Source organism: Giraffa tippelskirchi, chromosome 11, assembly GCF_054371585.1.
Source record: "Giraffa tippelskirchi isolate mGirTip1 chromosome 11, T2T-mGirTip1v1.2.pri, whole genome shotgun sequence".
In the NCBI taxonomy this organism is placed as follows: Eukaryota; Metazoa; Chordata; class Mammalia; order Artiodactyla; family Giraffidae; genus Giraffa; species Giraffa tippelskirchi.
In genome coordinates, this window is record NC_137285.1 from 120,507,336 (window position 1) to 120,526,959 (window position 19,624).

The 19,624-nt window shown below is 40.3% G+C and overlaps 1 protein-coding gene across 3 annotated transcripts in view; it reads left to right on the top strand.

The window, feature by feature from the left end:
- Positions 1-19,624, top strand: part of LOC145526129 (olfactory receptor 52E8) — an 87,971-nt gene that overhangs the window by 14,893 nt on the left and 53,454 nt on the right. The gene's annotated exons all lie outside the window — the stretch shown is intronic.

Genomic DNA, 19,624 nt, shown 5'->3' on the forward strand with positions numbered 1-19,624 from the left:
AAACACTCCAGCGAGATTTTCAGAGGAATGTTTGTTACAGTTTTTCTTAAATGTGTATGGAAGATGAAAGTCTTACTAAATGGAAGAGAGTTTTTAAAAGCACTCATGTTAACACATATATGTGAAATATATTTAGAAAAATGGAACCTATTTTTCAGGGCAGAAATAGAGATGCAGACATAAAGAATAGGTCTGCGGACAGAGCGGGAGGGTAAGGAGAGGGTGGGATGAATTGAGAGAGTATCATAGACATAAATATACTACCATGTATAAAATAGATAGCTAATGGGAAGCTGCTGTATAGAACAGGGAGCTCAGTTCGGGGCTCTGTGATGACCTAGGGGGTGGGATGGTGGGGGTGTTAGGGAGGCTCAAGAGGGAAGGGAAATATGTATACGTATAGCTGATTCATTTTGCTGTACAGCAGAAACTAACGCAACATTGTAAAGCAATTATCCTCCAATTAAAAAAGATTCAAGTTGCACCTTAGATTAGATAATAAAGCATACTACAAACTCATGATTTATAAAATGGTTTTGCCTAGCTAGTGTAAAAGCATGGGATATAAATGATATGATATAAATGATATATATATGATAATATCATATATACATATATAAGATCTTCAGTTCAGTTCAGTCGCTCAGTCGTGTCCGACTCTTTGCGACCCCATGGACTGCAGCACGTCAGGCCTCCTTGTCCATCACCAACTCCTGGAGCTTGCTCAAACTCATCTCCATCGAGTTGGTGATGCCATCCAACCATCTCATCCTCTGTCGTCCCCTTCTCCTCATGCCTTCAATCTTTCCTAGCATCAGGGTCTTTACCAAAAAGTCAATTCTTCGAATTAGGTGGCTAGAGTATTGGAGTTTCAACTTTACTATCAGTTCTTCCAATGAATATTCAGTATTGATTTCCTTTAAGATTGACTGGTTTGATCTCCTTGCTATTCAAGGGACATGCAAGAGTCTTCTTCAACACCACAGTGCAAAAACATCAGTTCTTCGGTGCTCACCTTTCTTTACACTCCAAATCTCACATCCATACACAACTACTGGAAAAACCATAGCTTTGACTAGATGGACCTTTGTAGGCAAAGTAATGTCTCTGCTTTTCAATGTGCTATCTAGGTTGGTCATAGATTTTCTTCCAAGGAGCAAGTGTCTTTTATAAAAATTTCATGGCTGCACTCACCATCTGCAGTGATTTTGGAGCCCAAGAAAATAAAGTTTCTGAGTGTTTCCATATCTATTTGCTGTGAAGTGATGGGATCGGATGTCATGATGTTTGTTTTTTGAATATTGAGCTTTAAGCCAGCTTTTTCACTCTCCTTTCACTTTTATTAAGAGGCTCCTCTGTTCCTCTTCACTTTCTGTCATAAGGGTGATGTCATCTGCGTATCTGAGGTTATTGATATTTCTCCTGGCAATCTTGATTCCAGCTTGTGCTTCCTCCAGCTCAGCATTTCGCATGATGTTCTTTGCATGTAAATTAAATAAGCAGGGTGACAATATATAGCCTTGACATACTCCTTTCCTGATTTGGAACCAGTCTGTTGTTGCATGTCCAGTTCTAACTGTTGCTTCTTGATCTGCATACAGATTTCTCAGGAGGCAGTTAAAGTCGTCTGGCATTCCCATCTCTTTCAGAATTTTCCACAGTTTGTTGTTATCCACACAATCAAAGGCTTTGGCATAGTCAGTAAAGAAGTGGATATTTTTCTGGAATTCTCTTGCTTTTTCTATGGTCCAATGGATGTCGGCAATTTGATCTCTGGTTCCTCTGCCTTTTCTAAATCCAACTTGAGTATCTGGAAGTTTCAGTTCACGTACTGTTGAAGCCTGGCTTGGAGAATTTTGAGCATTACTTTGCTAGTGTGTGAGATGAGTGCAATTGTGCAGTAGTTTGAACATTCTTTGGCATCGCCTTTCTTTGGGATTGGAATGAAAACTGATGTTTTCTAGTCCTGTGGCCACTGCTGAGTATTCCAAATTTCCTGGCATATTGAGTGCAGCCCTTTAGCAGCAGCATCTTTTAGGATTTGAAATAGCTCAATTGGAATTTCATTACCTCCACTAGCTTTGTTAGTAGTGATGCTTCCTAAGGGCCATTTGACTTCACATTCCAGGATGTTTGGCTTTAGGTGAGTGATCACACCATTGAGGTTACCTGGGTCATGAAGATCTTTTTTGTACAGTTCTTCTGTGTATTCTTGCTCTATTCTGTGTACTCATTATAGAGGTGGCAAGAATATATATATATATATATGATCTATATTTATATATAAGTTCTTATTTTATATATAAGATATTTTATATTTTATGTATAAGATATTTTGTATTTTATATATAAGGTATCTTATATATAAGATCTTAAACATACCATAAAAATAGGTGAAAAACAGACAACTGATTGTTTATATCAGTTGTTTCTAATGGGTTCTAAGATTTTACGGGGTGACTTTAAATGATGTACAATATCATAATTTGAACGGTAGAATGTCAATGTATTATTTTGTAATATAGGAAAAATGAAAAATTATTATTGATTGGACTATACTGTTCAGAATGAGAATTTGAACGATTAATGTTGGATTGGTGGGAAATACACATCGGTGTTTATAAGTAGAAAACAAATGTGAGAAGTCAGTGAATTCAGGGACCCATTTAAAGGTCATCAGTTAGGAACTCATGGGAACCAGTAAAAATGAAGAGAAGACTGGGAACTACAAAGCAGCTCTTTCACTTTTTATGGGCTTGACTACAGTACCCCTTTTGAAACTTTAGTTTGGCCGTCAGTCGGTTCCTGAGCTCTCTATGCACAGCCCTATTGTGTTCCAGGTGCACACCTCCCAGCACAAGAGCAGAGCTGTGCTAAGTTCCCAGCAGAAACAGCTCCTTCCCTGCTTGCCCACTGAGTTGTTATTTCTTTGCTCTCCTCATTATTATCTATTATCCATGCACTCAATCCTGCAGTGCAACATAAAGCGTCAGGAAGCTCCATACAGGTAGCAGACTACTACAATTACACCAATCCCAGACAAATGTATAAAGGGCACTGGAATAAGTTTCTGCTCATTTTCTAATGCAAGGTAGCTCCCAGGTGATGGTGTCTGCAGATGCATCAGATGAGACAACAAAGAAATGAAATGAATTACTTATTGCCTAAATTATTTGTCTAAAATCAGTGAGAGGCTACAGGCTAAAGACTGTATATCAGATTATTTCTCTGTTGAATATATTCTTTATCTGAAGTCTAGACTTCTCTAAAACTTTTCTCAGATTTATCTTTAGTTTAAGAAATTATATTGTGTGTATGCTATATGTATCCCTCTTATTATTACTTACTTCACTTACATACATTTATTTTTCATCAGAATGTGATTTTCAAACAGTCGGCATCCCTTAGCTGGGAAAACTGGAAATGCTTGAATAGTTAGTTCAACCTGTACTCAAAACTTACACTTTCTTGTTTAAACTACCAGTTTTTGACGTATCTCATTTTTGTGAATCTAAGTTTCATCTCTAAAACATAGATTTGAAACATCCTACTTTCTGACTATCACCTTCTAACTGCAGGCTCAAATTTTTAACTATCCTTAATACAGTCACAATTGTTGAACATCAAGACTACCAAGCCACTGAAAAAAATCACCTTCATTTTATTTTATCTTTCTTTTTTCTTGACTTTATTCCTTCTCAAGCTGAACATCTATGGCCCATCATTCAATTATGCTCTTGGAAATAATCTGACCTCCTTTGTTCTCTTCCTCCACTGCAATTGCTTGAAATAACCCAAACACTGACTAAATCTAAATATCTGTCTCCTTTGTGGAAGATTGAAGCTTTCTAGAAAAAAATCCCCTAAGTAAACTTGTTGATTTCACATTAAATTTATCATTATGAACTTCAAATGTAAGCTCAACAATACCCAGAAATCTCACTATGTGATACCATTACAGTAAATGGGTCCATGTCTACTAGGTTATCAAAGAGAATCCTAAGAATTATATTTGATTTCTACACTGAATGCCTCATTTTCTAGTTCATCAGTATATTTACTTGATTATCCTTCCAAAATTTGTCCACTCAAATTCATTTCCTCTGCCACCAGTCTGGTCCAGGCCACCATCTTGTCTGGGCAAGTAACAGTCTTCCCACTGGCTTCTCGGCTTCTACTCTTGTTTTAATTCCCATTCATACCTCTCTTCCTTAAGGCCATTTTGATTCAACAACTTATCTAAAGTAATGCTCCCATAGTAATGCTCTATGATGGCTTTTGACAGGATTCTGTATATTTTCTTTTGTAAAATTACCAAACCTTTCTATATTTTAATTTTATGATCTAAAGAATAAAATTAAAAGCATATTTAATTAAAAAATAGAAAATACATACACACGGTTCAAAGTTTTAAAAGTTAAACCAGAATTGAAAGAGACGCGTGTACCCCAATGTTCATCGCAGCACTGTTTACAATAGCCAGGACATGGAAGCAACCTAGATGTCCATCAGCAGATGAATGGATAAGGAAGCTGTGGTACATATACACAATGGAATATTACTCAGCCATTAAAAAAAATACATTTGAACCGGTTCTACTGAGATGGATGAAACTGGAGCCCATTATACAGAGTGAAGTAAGCCAGAAAGAAAAACAACAATACAGTATACTAATTCATATATATGGAATCTGAAAGATGGTAATGATAACCCTATATGCGAGACAGAATAAGAGACACAGATGCATGGAACAATTTTATGGACTCTGAGGGAGAAGGTGAGGGTGGGACGTTCTGGGAGAATGGCATTGAGACATGTGTATTGTCATATGTGAAACAGAGCACCATTCCATGTTCGATGCATGTGACAAGGGCTCAGGGCCGGGGCAATGGGATGATCCAGAAGGATGAGAGGGGGAGGGAGGTGGGTGGGGGGTTCGGGAAGGGGAACACATGTAAACCCATGGCTGATTCTTGTCAATGTATGGCAAAAACTATTACAATATTGTAAAGTAATTAGCCCCCAACTAAAATAAATAAATTTATAAAAAAAAAAAAAAAAAAGTTAAAGGTATTCAGTAAAAATAATTAATTTTCCATATCAGTGTTATTTCTGACTGCATATCATAGAAAACCTAAATAATTATGGCCTAAACAAAATAGAAAATACTTTTTCTTCCATGTAGAAGAGTCTCAGAAAAGGACATCTAGGACTGAAACCAGAGCTCCACTGGTTTCTCTATTTCTGCTTTACCATGCTTAGAATCTAATGTTCATCCTCAATGTTACTGACAGTTTAAGGTGCTTACTAGAAATTCAGGCATCAATCCTGTGCCTGTTCTATGTGGAAGGAGAGAGGGCAAATGACCTTCATTCTTCAGCTAAATTAGTTTACTTTATCACTTTAGAGAGTTTTCTTGGAAACTTCACCAAATTACTTCTACTAATATTTGAAATCTGAGAGGTGTAGTATTTTGGTAGTATACATGGATACCAAATAAAATAATGGTTTTTGTTACTAAGGAAGAATGGAGGTATTGGGTAAGTAACAAGTAATCTCTAACATACCATTTTACCCATCTGCCAAGTTTGACAAATTTGTCTTTCTCAGAAAGAACTACTCTTACAGGTCTGTTGTGTATCCTTCCAGAGGAATTTGATTCCATCTAAGAACATGTAATAAAGTGTGTGTGTGTGTGTATATATATATACACTTACTTATATTATATTCTTGGTATAGCATTGCAAAATTATTTTGTGTAGCATTCTATGTACTGTTTTTGCCTCTTGCTTCTTTGCTAAACAATGTATCTTAGAAATTATTCAAATAAATACATTTAGAGATGCCATTTCTTTTAACAACCATATAATTAGAATGCACTCTTGGTGAAGGCAAGGACCACATTTGCTTATTTACCATTGTATTGGGTTGGCCAAAAAGTTCATTTGGGTTTCCATATGCTGTTATGGAAAAACCCAAACAAGCTGTTTGGCCAATCCAATATACAGTGTCTAATACAATTTGTGGATCATAGGCTGGAGTTAGTGTTTGTTTAATGGGTGGGGCATGCAAACAGCAAATGCCAGAGCTGTGATTAAAATCTGCTTTTGATTTGAATGATTTTATTCCTTTGTCTTATTCACAACTTTGATGTCTTAAATTAGATTGTCAGATTTCCTTTTATTTCTCTGCATTCTTTAGGGAAAAAATATATTTATCAGTTAAATAAATCTTAACAGTTTTCTGAATTTGAAGTGCTAGGATTTTATTCAGGATTTCAATACTTATAGCCACATTCATCAGATTAGTGGTGACAGTGGGAAAGGGTCACTTAGAACATAGACATTGGAGTCAGATGGATGTAGCTATAAATGTAGACTAACTGTGTACCTTTGGGCACGTATCCCCTACACACAGTAGGGATAACAGTTTCTCCTCCAAAAAGTTGCTCATCCACATCTAAGAGAGATGATTCAATGAGAAAAATTATATAAAGAACTCAAGTAGTTTAGGTCACTCAGAAAGCACTCAAAACATTGGACTTATTGTAATAAAGACTCTGTAGTCTCTTTTCCTTCATCTTCAACCATGTTTGTGTGTCAGGGCTTATGCACCAGATCCCTGGCTTCTGGGCAAGTTCTGACCTTAGTTTCAAACCAGTCCATTTTTCACATCCTAACTCCCTACCTGCAGGAGCATCATATGACACAGTTCCCAAAGGACTCAGCTTTTTATCCATCAAGTCTCTGCTTCCCAAGTTACCTTTTCCCATCTGGGTCCAAGAAAAAGGGTAGGAGAGGAATAGGAGCTCATAAAACCCTCAAGATTTATTTAGCAAAATCCCGACATGGTTTTACTACAGCTGATACATCATAAAGACTCATCCCTCTACATCTTCTGTAAGTTCCAGGGCTAAGGGCAGATAGCACAGGCTCTATTGGATCGAGGTAAGAAGAACGACAAGGCAGTCAAGGGCCCTTTTCTAATAGCCTCCAATACATAGGAAGAAAAAGGCAATGACAAGGTGACAGGTATGGTAACTCTGGATGCATTAGCATCTAGAAACCCTAAGCAGATCCATAAGGAGCCAATTAGTTTTCTTTCTTCTCTCTGCCTTCCTAGAAGAGGACCGCATTTCATTTCTTGGTTAGGAGACTTAGTGAAAGAGAATTGGCCTTCATCTTGCTTGACCAGAAAAGAAAGGAGATTTATAAATCCTACAGTGGGATAAAACGTGTAGAGACTCTGAATTAGTATGTCACTGGACATCTGGCACATGGACTCAGGAAAAAAACTGATGAAGAAGTTTCCCCAAACTCTGTCCCCATAGTGTAGTTTAAACTGGGGATAGACAGCTTTCTTTAGACTGACAGAACTCTGTGTTTCACATTTAACCAAACTCAGTTTCTCTCTGATTTTTCTCTGATGGTTCTAGTTTTGCCCTTTTGCTGAAGATAACAATTCAAATATTTTGATGTTATCACTGATGTCCTTTGCAGATCACACATCTATATTTTGTAACAATTACTTGACCCCACAAAAGGGGTCAGTACATTTTATCATGTTTTAACTTCCTATGACTTTGTCTAAGTTTGACAAGGAATTTCCTAGTAGTGCCCTGAATTGGATAAGATGCTCCAGAGGGCTAACTGAAACAGAGTTGAGAAAGATTCTCAGTTTTGTTTTTGACACTGTGCTTCTATGAAATAAATGAATAGACATGATATTCTCAAAATAATGCCTGGTATATACGAGATGCCTGATACACACCAGTGAATATTGTCAATCCAGCTTTAGAGTCCTTACATTATTTTTTACTCCATGAACCAACACTTACACTTATTAGAACATCTAGAAATTTGTTTCCTTTTCCTTCTTTCCCATTCCAGATTTTCTCTCCTCCTACCTGCTATCCAATGTTAAATAGTGAAGAAATTGAATTGGACTTTAATAAGCTTAGAGTCCAAGTGATAACACTGGGTGGCTGAAGGCAAGTACCTTGGACTTGATGTAACCCTTTCACAAGTAAATGGTGAACATGTGATGAATGGAAGCAGATAAATAAGAGAACTGATCAGCAAGTAGCCTTTGAGGAGGAGCATGAACAGGAATAAATATTATGTCTAACAATGCTAGAAAAGGGCAAAGTGCTAAGAAGGGCACTCAACAGGGATGAGAAAACAGGATATGAAGAGAATGAAGGTCAAGAAGAACAGGAAAGCTGGGTGCAGAGAGATGAGAGTTTGTATGGATAAGTTGGTAATAATTTAAGCTGAAGGAAATTCAAGAAAATTTGTACTAACATAGCAGGAACAATAGACTGGCTCTGAGTTTGTTTTAGGGCAAGGGCAAAAGATTTATTAAGTCAGAGACCTAGCCTAGGGTTTTGCCGTTCACCAAGGGACAGGATCTTGAGCAGCACCTGCAGACAGTGGCATGAATAAGCCTCCAGGTTTCAACATGCATCTTATGGCATGCTCTGTCCATCCCCTGAAGTCCACCATACAAACCCTCAGTGCCCATCATTTGTAGTATTTTTTTAAACATTTTTTATTTAAAATTTTTTAATTTATTTTTTATTTTATACTGGAGTATAGTTGACTAGCAGTGTGACAGTTTGGGGCAAAGTGATTCAAATTATGTGTGTGTGCTGTGCTCAGTCATGTCTGACTCTTTTGCGACCTCATGGACAGTAGCCCACCAAGCCCCTCTGTCCACGGGATTTTCCAGGCAGAAGAACTGGAATGGGTTGCCATTTCCTTTTCCAGGGGATCTTCCTGACCCAGGGATCAAACCCACGTCTCTGGTGTTGCAGGCAGATTCTTTAACACTGAGCAAATTCAAATTATACATATACATGCATCCTTTTTCAAATTCTTTTCCCATTTAGGTTGCTACATAATACTGAGCAAAGTTCCCTGTGCTGTTGAGTAGGTCCTTGTTGGTTATCCATTTTAAATATAGCCACCATTTGTAGTATTGATCAGAGCTTCTCCTTTCCCCTCTTCTGAGTTCCTTCAGCACTGAAACCCTGGTTTCACTCTCCTTCCTTGAAATTTTCCATCTGTGTAAAACACTAAGGTCCAGTATTTTTCAACAGGCTTTTGTTAAGAATCTTTGGGGTGTTAGAGAATGTTGATGTGTATCAATGAAAAGTGCATGTTGTCAGTCCTCAGATATTTCAGAGTACGGTGGAGGGAGACAGAGGTACAAAATCTACGTATAAAAAGTTACAAAGAAATGATGATAGTAAAAAAAAAAGTTGCTTTCTTAATAAACAACTACTTCAGTTATCTTACTTTCCATCTGAATTTGTAATCTTTCCCCAAATAGGCATGCTACAATATGTTTCATTCTTGTCTTGCTTTTTCCTTTACCTGCAAGCTTGAAATGAGCCTTTTAGCGATGTAGTCAGCCTTCTCTAGCTACACTTTTTCACTTGCTGAATCTTCAGCTCCTTTCATTCTGGTTTCTACTGCCATCAGTCCAATGAATTACCCATGTCCAGGTCACTAATGACACCCTTTTAATAAAATTTAATGACCATTCATAGTCTCATAATATTAGACTTTTGCTTAGCTGACAAGTTGATCCTATGCTCCTTAAAATTTTCATGGAGAAAGCAACTTCTCCTTTATACTATTATCATTGTGCTTCTCTTAAACTGGTACCACACTGACTTAATTTGTTGCACATTTTTAATCTTGTGAGGTTACTACCTATCATTGTTCTCTTTTCAAATCTTAGTGTTTTCACTGATTCTTTTTCTCTCTTTCATAGACTGTAGCATTAATGATCAAGTCCCACCACTCTATCTTTAGGATATTGCCTGGAATTTTCCTTCTTCTGTATATCATTAGCAACCTAGAGAGTGAGAAATCACTTTTGAAATCAATTAAACAAAATTACCTTTTGCATCTGACCAAGCAAATAGTCAAGACAAGACTTCTGAGCTCAAACTCACTGGATGACCTCACCCAGCAACTACTCCTCTCCTTCCGTCTCCGAATTCCTCCTCATCTGCTTCCCTAACTACCAGAACTGGCAACACTGGCTGGCCCTACCCTTCAGCTTCCTCTTTCTTCTGGCCATGGGGGCCAACACCACCCTCCTGATCACCATCCGGCTGGAGGCCTCTCTGCACGAGCCCATGTACTACCTGCTCAGCCTCCTCTCCTTGCTGGACATGGTGCTCTGCCTCACCGTCATCCCCAAGGTCCTGGCCATCTTCTGGTTTGACCTCAGGTCCATCAGCTTCTCTGCCTGCTTCCGCCAGATGTTCATCATGAACAGCTTCCTCCCCATGGAGTCCTGTGCATTCTTGGTCATGGCCTACGACTGCTGTGTGGCCATCTGCCACCCACTGAGGTACCCATCCATCTTCACTAACCACGTTGTGGCCAAGCAGTGTTGTACGAAATGCCCTTCTCACTCTACCCATTCCCATTCTTGCTGCCAGGCTTCGTTATTGTGGGGAAAGTGTCATTGAGAACCGCATTTGTGCCAACCTGTCTGTGTCCAGGATTTCCTGTGACAATTTCACCCTGAACACAATAAACTGTGGAAAATTCTGAAAGAGATGGGAATACCAGACCATCTGACCTGTCTCTTGAGAAACCTGTATGCAGGTCAGGAAGCAACAGTTAGAACTGAACTTGGAACAACAGACTGGTTCCAAATAGGAAAAGGAGTACGTCAAGGCTGTATATTGTCACCCTGCTTATTTAACTTCTATGCAGAGTACATCATGAGAAACGCTGGGTTGGAGAAAGCACAAGCTGGAATCAAGATTGCCGGGAGAAACATCAATAACCTCAGATATGCAGATGACACCACCCTTATGGCAGAAAGCAAAGAATAACTAAAGAGCCTCTTGATGAAAGTGAAAGAGGAGAGTGAAAAAGTTGGCTTAAAATGCAACATTCAGAAAACTAAGATCATGGCATCTGGTCCCATCACTTCATGGGAAATAGATGGGGAAATAGTGGAAACAGTGTCAGACTTTATTTTTTTGGGCTCCAAAATCACTGCAGATGGTGATTGCAGCCATGAAATTAAAAGATACTTACTCCTTGGAAGGAAAGTTATGACCAACCTAGATAGCATATTTAAAAGCAGAGACATTACTTTGCCAACAAAGGTCCATCTAGTCAAGGCTATGGTTTTTCCAGTAGTCATGTATGGATGTGAGAGTTGGACTGTGAAGAAAGCTGAGCACTGAAGAATTGATGCTTTTGAACTGTGGTGTTGGAGAAGACTCTTGAGAGTCCCTTGGACTGCAAGGAGATCCAATCAGTCTATCCTAAAGGATATCAGTCCTGGGTGTTCATTGGAAGGACTGATGTTGAAGCTGAAACTCCAATACTTTGGCCACCTCATGCAAAGGATTGACTCATTGGAAAAGACCCTAATGCTGGGAAGGATTGAAGGCAGGAGGAGAAGGGGACGACAGAGGATGAGATGGCTGGATGGCATCACTGACTCAATGGACATGGGTTTGGGTAGACTCCGGGAATTGGTGATGGACAGGGAGGCCTGGTGTGATGTGATTCATGGGGTCGCAAAGAGTTAGACACGACTGAGCGACTGAACTGAACCGAACTGATGTATTTGAAAGCTGCTTAGAAAACGAATCCTAAAAGTTCTCATCACAAGGAAAAATTGTTTTTCTTTTTTTTGGCTATCTATGTGAGATGTTGGATGTTAACTAAAATTTTGTAGTAATCATTTCACGGTATATGTAAGTCAAGTCATTACTGTGTGCCTTCAACTTATACAATGCTATATGTCAATTATATCTCAATGAAACTGAGAGAAAAATAAATAAATAAAATGGAGGGATATAGATCTTTTTTTCAGTTTAACTGATAAAGTCTGTGAAGAGTCACTTTGCTAACGGTGGTCCAGTTGTACTGGAAGGGGGTGTACTAAGAACAAGAGGAGGGGGAGAAAATTGACCTGTCAAGGCCACTCAAATTAGTTAAACTTACACGAGGAACTGAGTCTTTTGAGAAAGATCTGAAACCACTGAACACTGCTCTCTAGGAACAGAGCAGATTTAAGTCAAGATTTAGCGTCAAGACAAAGTAGCAAGTTTCCTGGAATTAAATTATCTGGAGGAAAGAGAGTCTATGCTGGTGATCAATGCTGAAAACAAAGACCTAAACATGGTTGAGGGAGCAAAACTACATTTCCACAGATCACAAAATGGAGTTTGGGAGCCTCTTAGCACATAGCCATTTGATACTGTAGTGTGCTTCGGGCTGTACTCTGAGCATGCGGGTGTTAACCGTGAAAGGTATGACCTCAAAGGCGGACTGTGGGACATCAAGACTGTGCAGCCAGGGAGTCTCAACAGGATAGCATGACTGCAAGGAGTCAAGAAATGCTTCGTTGTTGACATGTCAACGGTGCCCCCCTGTGGCTATACGTAGGAATAGCAATATTGGAGTGAATTTGATTCTCAACCTCTTCTTCTTAAAAGGGAGCTGACAACTCTGAAGAATTCCTGGGATCTCCAACACTCAGCGGGAGGGCTAGGGTAGATTTGAGACAAAAATACTGTACTGCCTGCTCAGAAGCCTGTGGGGGGGGGTGTTGAAAGATTAAAAAATAAAATGATATAATAATTTACAATCTGGTTTCCTTTATTTCAGTGACATTTAAGAACAATATCAAATCAATCACATGAATCAGATATTCATGTTGCTGGCTTACATCTTGGCTATCTCTGCCTACTGAAGCCAAATTAAAAAATATGGAGACTGAGTTTGGAGGAAATAGAAAGGTGGCTTTAATTCTTAGTCTGCCAAGAGGGGAACAGGGTAGGCTCATGCCTCGAGAACTGTGCCCTCTCTCCATGAGAAGTCTAGGGGCTTATATAAGATGAGGGCTTGCAGTCAAGAGTCAGTGATGAGGAACAAAGGTGTTAGGATTGTGTCTCCTTCTTGCATTGTTTCAAAAATAGTCATAGGCTGGCGTCAGAAACCCCGTTATTGAGCCTGGCAGTTCAGTAGCTCAGTAGCCTTCTTTCTGATATGCAAAACAGAAGAACTACAAGAGGAAATTAAAGGATGCTTGCTCCTTGGAAGAAAAAGTATGACAAACCTAGACAGTGTACTAAAAAGCAGAGACATCGTTTTGCTGATAAAGGTCCGTAGAGTCAAAGCTATGATTTTTCCAGTAGTCATGTATGGAAGTGAGAGCTGGACCATTAAGAAAGCTGAGAACTGAAGAACTGATGCTTTCAAATTGTGGTGCTGGAGAAGGCTCTTCAGAGTCCCTTGGACAGCAAGGAGATCAAGCCAGTCAATCCTAAAGGAAATCAACCATGAATATTTACTAGAGGGACTGATGCTGGAGCTGAAGCTCCAATAATTTGGCCACCTGATGTGATGAGCCAACTCATTGGAAAAGACTCTGATGCTGCGAAAGATTGAGGGCAGGAGGAGAAGGGGCAACAGAGGAAGAGATGATTGGATGGCATCACTGACTCAATGGGCATGAGTTAGAGAAGCTCTGGGAGATACTATAGGACAAGGAAGCCTGGAGTGCTGCAGTTCATAGGGTCACAGAGAGTTGGACATGACTTAGCAACTGAACAACAACAACAAGGGGAAGAGATATTAGGTGCAAAATGTAGCTCTTGCAGAGTTAGGGGAGCAGAAATGTAAACTTAGTCACAGACATGCAGAGTTAGAAGGAGTTAAAGTAAAAAGAAAATTTTGAATGTTCAGGCCTACTCACTGTTCTGTTTATCTTTTCTGCTCTTAGGAAAGGGAAAGAAAAAAAAATCATTCTTCTCTTTTCCTTTCCACTACAACATTGATAAGGGTATACTGTATCATAATATTTAATAAGATTCTAAATTAGGTGTATTTTGCTAAGGACTGTATGAAATAGTAACTTTTTTTTCCATTTCATCTACACAACCAAAAATTAGTTATTGAGTGCTTCATGTGTGATTAGCATGGTAGTGATTAGCATAGATGGTTACCAAGAGGTAAACTACTTTCAGAGAGATTTTGGTCAAAATACCATGAATTATCATTTTTGAAAATTTGCAGGAGAGACAACTGAGTTAGAAGATAAAATATTAATGGTCATTCAGCTAACAGGCACAAGAGTGAAGAGAGAGAAATTAGGCATATTTGCTACTAAATCTATTTTTCCTACTATATTGTCTAGGGATTGATCTACATTTTTTCTACTTTAATTAGATAGATGTAGGGTTTTCTGAAGTTTTTCATGCTCCAAATTATAGATAGCAAAGGCAGTGCACATCAAAATCCATGATATATTGAATTAATAAATGCCCATAAAGTTAGTTACTGCAATAAAGATACCACAGGAACTTAATACAATATGTTTACTTCTCATCCACATCCTGATTTCAGTGCATGGGGGCTTTGCTTCATGTCATTATTTAGGGACCCGTGCTTCTGTCATGTGGGTATTCTGCATTCTAAGCCCTTAGTGACTTTCACAGATCATTCTGCATCTGACTTTCACACAGTGAGGCTTACCAGGTGGCTCAGTGATAAAGAATCCGCCTGCCAATGCAGGAGACACAAGAGCTATGGGTTTGATCCCTGGGTCAGGAAGATTCCCTGGAGAAGGAAATGACAACCCACTCCAGTATTCTTGCCTGGAGAATCCCCATGGACAGAAGAGCCTGGTGGGCTACAGTCCATGGGGTCACCAAGCGTTGGACATGACTGAATGACTAAGCATGAACATGTCACAAATGAAGGGAGACAGTGTGCAGAATCTTGTGGGATATTTTAGGGGCCAATCTGGGAGAGATTTACATCATTTTCTTTACCATTGTGTTGGCCAGAATCCTCACATAAATCTGGCTGCCTAGAGGAGAGGCCAGGTGACTAAATATTTATTTCTTAAGAGAAATGATATGAGAAACTCTCACATGTAACACAAGCTTGACTCTTTCCAAGTGAGGCTACCCAAACTCTCATTTGGCCACTAAATGCAGCACAGAGCCCAAGATCACCAGGAGTGTGTGGTTACCTCCATCAGTCCTGATGTGGCTCCTCTTGGACCATCACCTTCCTTCTTTCATCACATATTTAATGGTGGAGCAGAAACTGGGTACTAGCCATTAAGATTCTAAGTTGAAAGTGAAGCATGGGATACATTTCACAGGAATTTGTCAATGGTAATGCTGGAATACTTTGGGGGCAGGCATCACATTTCAATCTCCTGACAGCTGGGGAAGATCCCTAACTAGATACTGGTTATGTTTTTTGGGAGAGTATCTCCTGACCATTGTTTTCTATGTCCCCTTGTTCTTTTTTGTTGGGGGGGGGGTTGTCCCCAATGACATTAAATGAAGTAGGCATTGGAGCATGTGACTTCTTTTGGAGGTACTGTATTTGCAGCCTGTTCCCTGCTCATAAAATATTAGGGTCAACAATTATTTTAATTGTTTATCAAAAGCTTTCTCTAAAAGCCAGGCTCATTTATATTTGGCAATTGTTTTCTAAATGTTTGTTTTAGTCGCTAAGTCTTGTCTGACTCTTTTACGACTCCATGGACTGTAGCCCACCAGGCTGCTCTGTCCATAGGATTTCCCAGGCAAAAATACTGGAATGGGTAGCCGTTTCCTTCTCCAGGGGATCTTCCCGATCCAGGGATCGAACCAGCATCTTCTGCACTGCAGGCAGATTCTTTACCACTGAGCCATTTGGGAAGCCTATATTTGGAAATGCATTTGCTAGGTTGCTAAGTTGTGTCTGACTCTTTGCAACCCCATGGACTGTAGCTTGCCAGGTTCCTCTGTCCATTGGGATTCTCCAGGCAAGAATACTGGAGTGGGTTGCCATGTCCTCCTCCAAGGGATCCTCCCAAGGATGGAACCCAGGTCTCCTGCATTGTGGGCAAGTTCTTTACCCACTGAGCCACCAGGGAAGCCCAAGAATACCGGAGTGGGTAGCCTATGACTTCCCTGGGGGAACTTCCCAACCCAGGAATCGAACTGGGGTCTCCTGCATTGAAGGTGGATTCTTCACCAGCTGAGCTACCCAGGGAAGCCCTCTGATGTGTTAGTACTAGGTCAATTCCAGGTGCTAGAACCACACTGTAGCGTAAGCACCTGACAAGTAGCATTTTTGATTATAATATAAGTGTCTAACATTAGGCTTTTGATTGCTGAAGCATACACTTTAAAAATATTCCTCTCCTTCAAATAAAACTAAAATAAGATATTACCTAAGAGTGGTCAGAATGGCCATTATCAAAAATCTACAAACAATCAATGCTGGAGAGGGTGTGGAGAAAAGGAAACCCTTCTATACTGTTGATGGGAATGTAAATTGGTATAGCCTTTATGGAGAACATTATGGAGGTTATTTTATAAACTAAATATAGAACAACCATATGATTACCAAGGGGGAGATTGGGGGTAGGGATACATTGGGAGATTGGGATTGAGATAGGAGATACAGGGGCTCCAAGTTGGACATTTACAATCAACCAGCCTCCTTTTGCATTTCCTGAGGCAATAGATAGGTGGGCTCCAGTTGAGAAATTTATAATGAGCAAGCCTCCCATTTGTTCTCCAAAATGGAAGTAACACAGAAACAGGGTAAATAGCCAGTCTTTGCCTCCTGTAAACATGTCAAGGGAATAAACAAGTCAAGGACAAAGAGAGGCAAAAACTCTGTATGAGTAAAGGATTGAGGGATCTCCCCTTCCTCCTCTTTTGGGACAAGGGAGACCCTATACATGTGCAGAAAGGCTCCCTGGAGTCAAAAGTCAGAGAATAATTCCAGGCCATAATGAGTCTTGCTGTTCCCAGAAGCCTTCACTTTGAGATCCATCTGGGTAGAGGTGTGCGTGCGCACGCCAGGGGAGGGTCCTGAAACAGATTTTAACAGGGGCGGGGAACAAAGCAAGATGATTGGCCTGAGAGACGACCAAGACCCAGAAAACTGCCCCCTTATAAAGGATTTAAACTTCCCAAAGGAGCGACTCTCTCTCTGAGCTCGCCTGTGCTCCTTTCTGCAAGTACTGTTCAATAAACTTTTTACTTTACTCTTTACCTTCTGCCTCCTCTCCTGAATTTGTTCTTGACGAGGCAGGCAAAGACTAGGGACCCTGGCTCTAACTGCTGGCCCCATGTGGTTCAGTGATTAGGACTCCTAGCCTGGGAAACTAAGACCTTTCTTCTCACTACTGCTTGCTGCTGCTTGCTATAAGTTGACATTCACTGCTGTGCACATCTGAAATCAGGATTGACATATACACAGTACTACATGTAAAATGGGCTTCCCTGGTGATTCAGATGGTAAAGAATCCATCTGCTATGCGGGAGACCTGGATTTGATCTCTGGGTTGGGAAGATCCCCTGGAGGAGGGCGTGGCAACCCACTCCAGTATTCTTCCCTGGAGAATCCCATGGACAAGGAGCCTGGTGGGCTACAGTCCATGGGGTTGCAAAGAGTCAGACATGACTGAGCGACTAAACACAACATATGTAAAATAAATAACTTAAAGGACCCACTGTAGTATAGCACAGGGAAATCTACTCAATATTCTGTAATGACCAATATGGGAAATCATCTTAAAAAAAAAGTGGATATATGTATATATATATATACACATGTATATATATATATCTGATTCACTTTGCTGCACAGCAGAAACTAACACAACATTGTGAAGCACCTATGTATACTCCAACAAAAATTAATTAAAAAATAAAAACATTAATCTCAAATAAACATATCACCAGTGACATGACTAGATAAAGAACCAGGATACCAGCCTGTGAAATTTTAGAAAGCTCTGGTCCAGTAAATAAATGATCTGTTGATTGTCCCTGCTTTTCTTTTCTTGTACTTTAATTCACTCTCTTCTGTTTTAAATTCACCAATAAAGAGTGAAACTGTGAAAACCTGGGGACCTCACCCTTGACCCCAGTAAAAGCAGAACCTCAGGTCCATTCTCTGTCTCTCCCTCTTCTGTACCCCTGAACTTGTTGTGTGGCTCAGGTATGCTCTTTACCCTATAGGACTTGTGAGCAATAAACCTTGTTTTCCCAAAGTTTCTTGATCTTTGTGGCTGAGGGGTGTCTTGTAATCTTAGTAAGAACTACAAGGACTGATTAAGCCTCAGCATTGGCTCTGGTTGGGAAAATATCTCTGGGGGTTCCCTGCAAGGAATAGGAACACATAATTCCAGAGATGTGGGTTCAATCCCTGAGTTGGGAAGATCCCCTGGAGAAGGAATTGGCAACTGACTCCCAAGAATGCCTGGGAAATCCCATGGACAGAAGAGCCTGGCAGACTGCTGAAGCTGAAGCTCCAATACTTTGGCCACCTGATGTGAAGAGCTGACTCATTGGAAAAGACCCTGATGCTGGGAAAGATTGAAGGTGGAGAAGGGAATGACAGAGGGTAAGATGGTTGAATGACATCACCAACTCTATGGACATGAGTTTGAGTAAGCTCCGGGAGTTGGTGAAAGACAGGGAAGCGTGGCACGCTGCAGTCCATGGGGTTGCAAATAGTCAGACATGACTGAGCAACTGAACTTAATGGCGTAGCAAAGACTCATAGACACTACCACTGAGAAGAGACTAGATGATGTGGATAGCTGTCCTCTCAAGACTGATAGGAGAAGGCAATGGCACCCCACTCCAGTACTCTTGCCTGGAAAATCCCACGGATGGAGGAGCCTGGTAGGCTACAGTCCTTGGGGTCGCTAAGAGTCGGATGACTGAGCAACTTCACTTTCACTTTTCCCTTTCATGCACTGGAGAAGGAAACGGCAACCCACTCCAGTATTCTTACGTGGAGAATCCCAGGGACGGCAGAGCCTGGTGGGCTGCCGTCTATAGGGTCGCACAGAGTCGGACACGACTGAAGCCGACTTAGCAGCAGCAAGACTGATAGTCTTAGATAGACACAATTATTCAGAAAAGGAGTGGCATGGGGAAAAAGGAAGTAAAGAAAAGAAAGAAAAATGCTACATTATGCCAAAAAAAAATTCTTGTGTGTTTTGTGATGCTATTGGCTAAAAATGTCTGGGGTGTGTGTGTGTGTTTAATTGCTAAGTGGTGTCTGACTCTTTGCAATCCCATGGACTGCAGCATGCCACGCTTCCCTGTCTTTCACCAACTCGCAGAGCTTACTCAAACTCATGTCCATAGAGTTGGTGATGTCATCCAACCATCTCACCCTCTGTCATTCCCTTCTCCACCTTCAATCTTTCCCAGCATCAGAGTCTTTTCCAATGAGTCAGTTCTTCGCATCAGGTGGCCAAAGTATTGGAGCTTCAGCTTCAGCATCAGTCTTTCCAATGAATATTCAGGACTGATTTCCTGTAGGATTGACTGCTTTGAGCTCCCTGCAGTCCAAGGGACTCTCAAGAGTCCTCCAACACCACAGTTCAAAAGCATCAATTCTTCAGCACTCAGCTTTTTTTATAGTCCAACTCTCACATCCATACATGACTACTGGAAAAACCATAGCTTTGACTAGACAGACATTTATCAGCAAAGTAATGTCTCTGCTTGTTAATATGCTGCCTAGGTTGGTCATAACTTTTCTTCCAAAGTGCAAGCATCTTTTAATTTCATGGCTGCAGTCACCATATGCAGCGA